We start from the raw sequence: 8,265 nt of genomic DNA on the forward strand, positions 1-8,265 counted from the left end.
CACAGCAATTACCGTATTTCATCCAACTTAACATTGAAGTGCCCACAATATTTAGGTGCCCACCACTAGTGCCCAGTCTCCCTGCACCCTCATAATGAACCAATCAACCACTCATTTAGACCACCAGGATATAGTTGCAATACACGATAATAGATTCTATTGTATTATAATCACAGTTATAATCCATTATAGTGTATTATAATTTAGGATAGTTGTAATACAAATTTATATTGTATTATAATCACAGTTAACACATCGACTGCCCACCAGGAGGCGCCAGTCATCCCCTCTGAGTGCCCCCATAGCACTTCCATAGAAGAATACGAGGCCCTGTTGCGTCAATGCATGCGTGATGACGTCACTTGGTCACATGAGCGCAGACAGGATGTTATTGTGTAACTTACTGTATGGGCTAGTGTTGATCATAGCTGTTCACTGCCGATCAAAATTTGGACATTTTGCCGCACACGGCCACAGTTTTAGCCATAAAACAAACATCGGAGATAAAGGACTTTAAAGATGGGGAAATGCATTGGAGTATACAGAGAAAAACGGCCGCGCGATGCTCTCAGCGTCGACTCGAAGCGACTAGCGGCTAATGGGCTATATCCAGGCGTAGCCCCGACCTAACGGTAAGATATAAAGTTATACTGTAATTACAGTAAACGCGTCCAACGCGCCGAAATTGTCGCGTAGACACCTCGTGGGCACCCGCTGTGTTAAGGGTCAATTTGTTTTGTGTTTACTTTTGTGTAATGGAAAATGTAGATATTTTTATGTAGTGGGGTGTGGTGTGGTGTGGTGCTAGAGCTGCAGTGGAAAAGGGGCTTATTGTGAAGTCAGGTTTCTAAACGTCGCGCCCATCTGCATGTTTAAGCGTTGGTTAAAATACCTGATCTACAAGCTACAAGCTCACGTCTTCCTTGTTACGAGACGTAACAAGGAAGAAGAGAAGCACCCAGGCAGACCGCACCCAGGCAGACCGCATCAAGGCGCGCCTCAGTCCGCTCACATATCAACTTTCGCGAGGTCTTCTGCAGCTGCGGGTGTTATTTGGAGCATAATGTGAAATGTGAATGAAAAGAAAGACACGAGGACAGAAGACCGCAGACCGAACGAGCCGATGAGCGCCGTTCATGGACGTCAGAATAAACGCGTTCGACAATAGCGTTCACCAAGCGGAAACAAAGAACGTTCAGTTCACGTTCACGTTCGCCCAAAATATGAACGTGTTCGTGAACGATCGTTCATTGAACGCGTTCGGGTACAACACTGACTTGCAGATCAGTGCTTCTTATCCAGGCCAGGGTCATAAATCAGACAGCGGCAGCCAGCTATACGATGGTGGGGTTAACAACAGGTCAGACTCCGAAACGAAACGAAAGAGAAGAGAGTGGAGGAGAAAAAGAGACTCGCAAAGAATTGAGCGACAGGGACGGCACATACAGACAGATGCATCATGCATGCGTTGCAGGGTGTGAACAAGATGAGGAGGATTAAGGATTAAACTTTTCTTCATGAGAAAACATGCTAACATTGCCGAACCAAAAGTGGAAAGGTAGGCTAATCTCACTCTCTCAGCCTACTACTCCGCTATAATAACACATGATATGGTCACCGGAGTGGCGCCACCTGGAGGCGTTTTATAATTAATTTATTTTCCTTCACTCAGGCTTTTTAGGGCTTAAAATGATGAAACTCGTTAGGGCCGGGCCTTAATTTTCAGGCCTGTTGAGAACTCTACTTCCAACCCCCCCCCCTCCTCCTCCTCCTCAAGACACCAGCAGGGGCAACACCCCCCATCTTCCAACCCCCCCCCTCCCGCCCTCCTAAATAAAGCCGACGCCCACACCCTTCATCTCCATCTCCTCGCAGGTCGTCCATCAGCGCAACCGCTTCTCCGAACCATCATCAGGCTCGCCACAGAGATGACACCCGTACACCTACACGCGTGGATCCACCCCAGCAGAGAGTTCATCGCCCGGATCACGAGATCTCGCTTTCCCCCTCCCCTTCACCATCAGCTCGACGTGTAAATCCTCCATCAGCTAGCCGCGTATATCCTCCATCACCAGCACGCCGTATATATCCTCCATCACCATCACGCCATGTAAATCCTCCATCAACAGCACGCCGTAGCCGCCCCGTTGCATCACCATCTCCGGACAGGTCACCACGTCGGCGCACGCCTCCTACTTCTCAGTCTCCTTACCCCGCTCGCGCTTCACCGCCCCGGACCGCGCACGCCGCAGGGGCCGCCACACTTCTCCACCCCAACTTGCTCATGCAGCTCCTCCCCAGCGGAGAGCTCGCCACCACTCGCCTCAGTCTCCCCCGCCTCAGGCGCAAAACCCTCCTGCCCCCCCCCCCCCCCCCCCCCGTCTCGCCACGCAGCACACCGCCGCACGCACACGGCACACCCTGACGTACAGGACATCTTCACGCAGGACATTCTCACTCAAGCTCCCGTTCTATCAACCAGCTCCACCCCTGCCGCCCAGGCCCTACTGCCTACTGGTGCAACCGCCACCCAGGCCACGCCTCCACCAGACCCAAGCCAAGTTTTGGCTCTATAGTTTCCTCCCTATTCTCCCAACTCTCTCAAAAATCTGCTACCACTCCTCAAGTCCAGAATCCGTTCAATCCTCTTCATCCAGCCTCCACCCACACACTCGCTACAGCCGTTCCAGCAACCCCTCCACAGTCCGCCGCCGTCCGACCTTCTCCAGTTCCAGCAAATCTCAGACAGCAGATCCTCAATGGTGCGTATGTTGACCTAGCAGAACTCATTCTACCATCCATTTCAGACCCTTCACGCAATAGACAAATACAGACTCCATCCGGCTGCCTAGCACAACTCCGCCAGCCCCTCCCCTCCCGGTCCCGTGATCTGACGGCACCAGAATTTGCGTTTGCTTTCTCCCTCTACACGGACGTTATCTGTGCAGTTTACCCCGACCGCCGGGCCGAACTTAACCACTACCTCACCTTGGTCCTAGAGTTGGCGATTCGGTTCGGCGGTACGGGGTACTATAATTACCATATCATATTCTCCACCAAGGCTGCTGCCTGCCTTCAGCAGTTGAACCAAGCCACCTACTGGGGGGCCCTGGACCACAAACTCTGCAGAGTGTTTGCAGCCAGGGCCTCCTTGGCCTGCGAGATGTGCGGTGCTCCGTCCCACCCCGCCTCAGCCTGCACCACGGCCGTCCAAACGACCCATAACAAATCAGCCTCCACTCCCACAGCACGTCCTCCACCGCTATATCCTCGGGTCCGTTCCCCAGCACCTCCTCCCCCATAGTTCACAAGTCCGACCGGATCATCGCTCCTTCTAACACCGCCGACAAGCAAGGCAGATCAATTTTCTACCAGTCCGGGCGAATGATTTGTAACGATTACAATCATTTGGGCTGCAGACTCCTCCATGCCTGCTCCTTCTGTGGAGGAGCCCAATCCAAATCCACCTGTCCTCAAAACCCTACCTCCTGACTGATCCACCATCTGAACACCCCCATCAAAATACCAGCACTCGCCTACGCTCTCAGTAATCATCCTGACCGGCCATTTGCCCACTTCTTAATAAACGGTTTCACTAACGAATTCAACCCTGGCATGCTAGCCACCCCCTCCATCTCTCACACCTGTCACAACCTCCTGTCCGCAACAAATGACCCTGACACAGTTGACACACTCGCAAAAGAAGTTAAGGTGGGGTTCCTGTGTACCGCATCAGTCCAATCGGTATTGCTACTAGAAAGTAATCAGGAAAAAAGCGACTCATCGTGGACCTCTACTCCCCCCACAATTCATTCATCCCCAGTATAAACAGCCTAATCCCCAGTCATGATTTTTCAATGCACTACTCCACCGTCAACCACGCCATCAACCTCATCCACCTCACAGGCCGCGGATCCCTCTTATCCAAGGCCGACATCACCAATGCATTTAAAGTCCTCCCCATCCACCCCGACTACTGGCCATGTTTTGGAGTCCTCTGGAAGGGCTCCTACTATTTTGCTGTTCGGCTCACTTTTGGGTGCAAGAGCAGCCCCCAAATTTTCAATTCCCTTTCCGAGGCGCTGTGCTGGATCCTCACCAATAAACACTCAATTCCCCACTTAGTTCACCTCCTGGACGACTTCCGACACAGTGGCATTTAAAGCTTCTCTCTCGCATCATCAATAAAGGTCGATCTAACTCGCCAGACATCATGCCCCTACTCCGCCGTCTCATCTGGTCTTCTGTTATTCAGCTCACATCCCCAGTCATTATAACCTAATAGCAGATTCCCTTTCTCGTTTCTCATTCCAGAAATATTGTCAATTGGCCCCGGAAGCGGATCAACACCCCCACTCCAGTTCCTCCGTTTTCAGAGACGATATTCACCTAAGCCCACAGCTCCATCATCATTCAAGCCACATCTTCAACGGATACTCACCTGGAACCCTGTCTTACCTCACTGCCTGGAACGCCTTCAAGAGGTTTCACGCCATCTCCTGCACCCTCCTCTCACCCACTCACCGCCGACCTACTCAACCTCTACCTGAACACCATCCGTTCTGGTTTCATATCCCCTCTGATTGACCTGACCTTGGAAAGCATGTTCTTGCTAGCTTTCTTTGGATTCCTTCGCTGCTCAGAGTTCACATCCTCTACCTCCAGATACACACATCACAGTCACTCCCCTGCTCATTCATCTCATGAGTCCATGCACCAACTATCACGGCCACTCCCCCGCTCTCAATCATCTTATCAAAGTTACCATTTCGGCCAGCCAATCCCCGCCGTAGTCACCACAGTATAAATACACCCGTGAGCTATCACTTAGTCGTTCCTACTACTAATGTGGTCTCGAACAAACCTTCCATCCACCCCCAAAAATTCCGCCCTTTTTTCTATATTTTCTCTCTACTTCTTCCAGGAACTATGGGGGCATTGTCGGAGGAGAGACGGCCTATCCATTCAACCATCGATGGCCGTCTGCTCCAGAGACTACACCCCAACCCTGAGTCTCGCCCTACCTGGGTTCCTCGTAGTACACAATCACATCCACCCCTTCCTCATAGTACACAATCACGTCCGCCCCTTATCGTTCAATATACCTTTTAAACTTTATTCAGTTGTGAGGTCTCGTACTAGTGAAATAGTTTTTCTTACGGTTTAAATACCGTAAGAAAGGAAATAAGACTATTTGCAAAAGGGAAATGTGTAAAATATTTCTGATAAGTACATACATTCTTTGTTCAAGTTTAAACTGTTAAAGTTTAGAATATCACATGGGTCAACTTACCCCTTTACTTGGATCAACTTACCCCTCACCTGGGGCAAGTTGAACCAAATGACCAATTTTTTTTAATAAGTCATATTTTTATGGTCCTTTGTCATATACACTTATAATTTCAAATGATAGCAGACATCCTGAAATATGTCTAGATGTTTTGAATTTACTGCCATCTCACTTTTTCTTGCTTCCAGGGCAACATAAGCACGAAGTGGTTCATCTTACCCCGTTCTCCCCCTAATTGTAATTATTGCATAAAAAAAAGAGGAGGGGCCTTCCCTTGCAGTCTGTAGCGTTAGACGGTTCGATGATGCGTGTATTGGGAGATGATTTTGGCACTATGGGCGGGGTGGAGCTGCTGAGCGACTGCGGGGTAACAGAGGAGGTGGATTTGTGGAAATGGTGGACGATGCTTTGGTGGGGCGGGGCTTTTGTACCGCTGTGGTGCAGGCGACTGCTGGGTGGGAGGGGGCACCGCACAAGTCACAGGACAGGGCGGCCCTGGCCGCGAACACCCTGCAGGTCCAGGGCCCCCCAGTATGTACCCTGGTTAAACTGTTGAATGCGTGCTGCAGCTTGCGTGGCAAAGAGCATGTGATAGTTATAGAACCCTGTGCCGCCAAACCGAATGGATAGTTCCAATACCAGGGTAATGGTTCAATTTGCCCCAGATAGCAAGTCTTTGTACACAGTAAGGTTGCAACCTAAATTACCTTGAATATCATTACCATGGATGTAATCAATCCTGTTACTGTAGCCCTTTTATTTAATCATTTTGGGGATGTTGATGTTGTCATCTGCCCATTTGTCGATGTGGTCAAAAGAAATTGGTTGAATAGAACTCATATTTTGGGACCATCGCTCCATTGTTCACAATGGTTTGTGATACAGGCTGCCATCACAGGAAGTCATGTGATCCAAGATGGCCGCGGTGTGAATATGGTCTGGAGGAGGAGACGGGGAGTTCAGGGGCACTTAAATAATACTGCAATAAAATACACAGTGTTAGTTCCAGGTTGTTGATTATTTTATTAGGCACAATGAATTTACACACAGTACAGTGTACACATTTTTTTTAAAAACGAAAAAAAAAAACATGCCTCTTTGTATTTCACTTTGACATCCCTGACCAGAAATGTGGCATGTTGAGCTTGTAGATCTGCTATTCTCACTATTTAGTTTTTCTTTTAAAATTATTAATTAAAAAAAATATATAATTCATCAATTGCCTTTTGACCACAAACCTGAGAGCCACCGCCAACTCAGCAACCCATGTGGTAAGTATTGGGAGCTGATGGTAGGTGTTGCGCTCCATCTCAGCAATCCATCTCCCAGGGGAGAAACAGGGATAGACTCCTGTGTTCTCAGCCTCTCTGTCACTCAGGTTCAAAAATCAATAATAAATAGAAATGAAGATTCTTTTTTTTTGGGGGGGGGGGGGGGGGCTTTTAGGCCTTTATAGTAAGGGGATTTTATAAGATATTTGACCAATCTGCGAAGTAAATCGTTACCAAGAAATTTCAAAAGGTTGAAATTCAACTCCCGGGGGAGACCTCATAAAAAGCTGATTCGTGTTTGTGTCCCATTAATTTACTATACAGGAAATATATGTGTGTGTGTATATACCTGTATATATATATATATATATATATATATATATATATATATATATATGCTTTAAGTAGCATGTGAGGGGTCAAACTAGGGTTCTTTCCTGATGCTGAATCCATTGCAAGCATTTGTTTTGCATGAAAAACATTCCTTGGGCTAAAAACTGACTGGACTGTCACTGTGATATCACCTGTGATGTCACAGCGACACATAGTCAATATCCAGGGTGGTGATAAGAAGTCATAAAACCCAGACCTCGATCATACATCTGAGATAAAACAAACAAACAAACAAAAAAACATATTTGTTTCTGTTCAACCAATCTGGGAACCCATTGGCAAAATAATAATAATAATAATTGTATGCTATATGGTATATGCTATACATCATCATACAAGAGAAAAGTTGTGAAAATAGTAGCTCTACAAGCTCACAACTCGTGAGCTTGTCGATTTTCAATCTTTGTTTTAAAAATAATAAAAAAGGAACGTTGATGGACACAATTTTCACCCGGCAGTGACAATATCTTCAGATGTGCATTTGGATCAAAGCATTTACCATAAACTGCAACTAAAGGTTTTCACCTTGTATGAGACCTCATGTGTCTTTTTAGACTACTCCTTTGAGTATAGCCTTGTCCACAAACTGTACACATAAATGGCTTTTCCCCTGCATGTGTCCTCATGTGTGTATTCAGATGACTTGTGGTAAGACAACCTTTACCACATACTGTACAAATGTAGGGCCTTTCCCCTGTATGAGTCCTCATGTGTTTTTATAAATGATCCATTTGAGCAAAGCCTTTATCACATAATGTACAAGAAAATAGCCTTTCCCCTGTATGAGTGCTCATGTGTGTTTTTAGATTCCCTCTGGTAAGACAGCCTTTAGCACATACTGTACAAATATAGGGCTTTTCGCCTGTATGAGTTTTCATGTGTGTTTTTAAATTACTTGTTCCACTAAAGCCTTTACCACATACTGTACAACTATAGGGCTTTTCCCCTTCTTCTAAAAAAAAAAGAAAACATATTTGTTTCTGTTCAACCAATCTGGGAACCCATCGGCAAAAAATTATAATAAAAATGATAATAATTGTATGCTATATGGTATATGATATACATCATAAAAGAGAAAAGTAGTGCAGTAGCTCTACAAGCCAATTCTCAATCTTTGTTTTAAAGATAATAAAAAAGGAACGTTGATGGACATACACAATTTTCACCCGGCAGTGACGATATCTTCAGATGTGCATTTGGATCAAAGCATTTACCATAAATTCCAACTAAAGGTTTTCACCGTGTAAGGCGTGTATGAGACCTCATGTGTCTTTTTAGACTACTCCTTTGAGTATAGCCTTGTCCACAAAC

This window comes from Nannobrachium achirus (genome assembly GCF_963921795.1).
Source record: "Nannobrachium achirus genome assembly, chromosome: 24".
NCBI lineage: Eukaryota > Metazoa > Chordata > Actinopteri > Myctophiformes > Myctophidae > Nannobrachium > Nannobrachium achirus.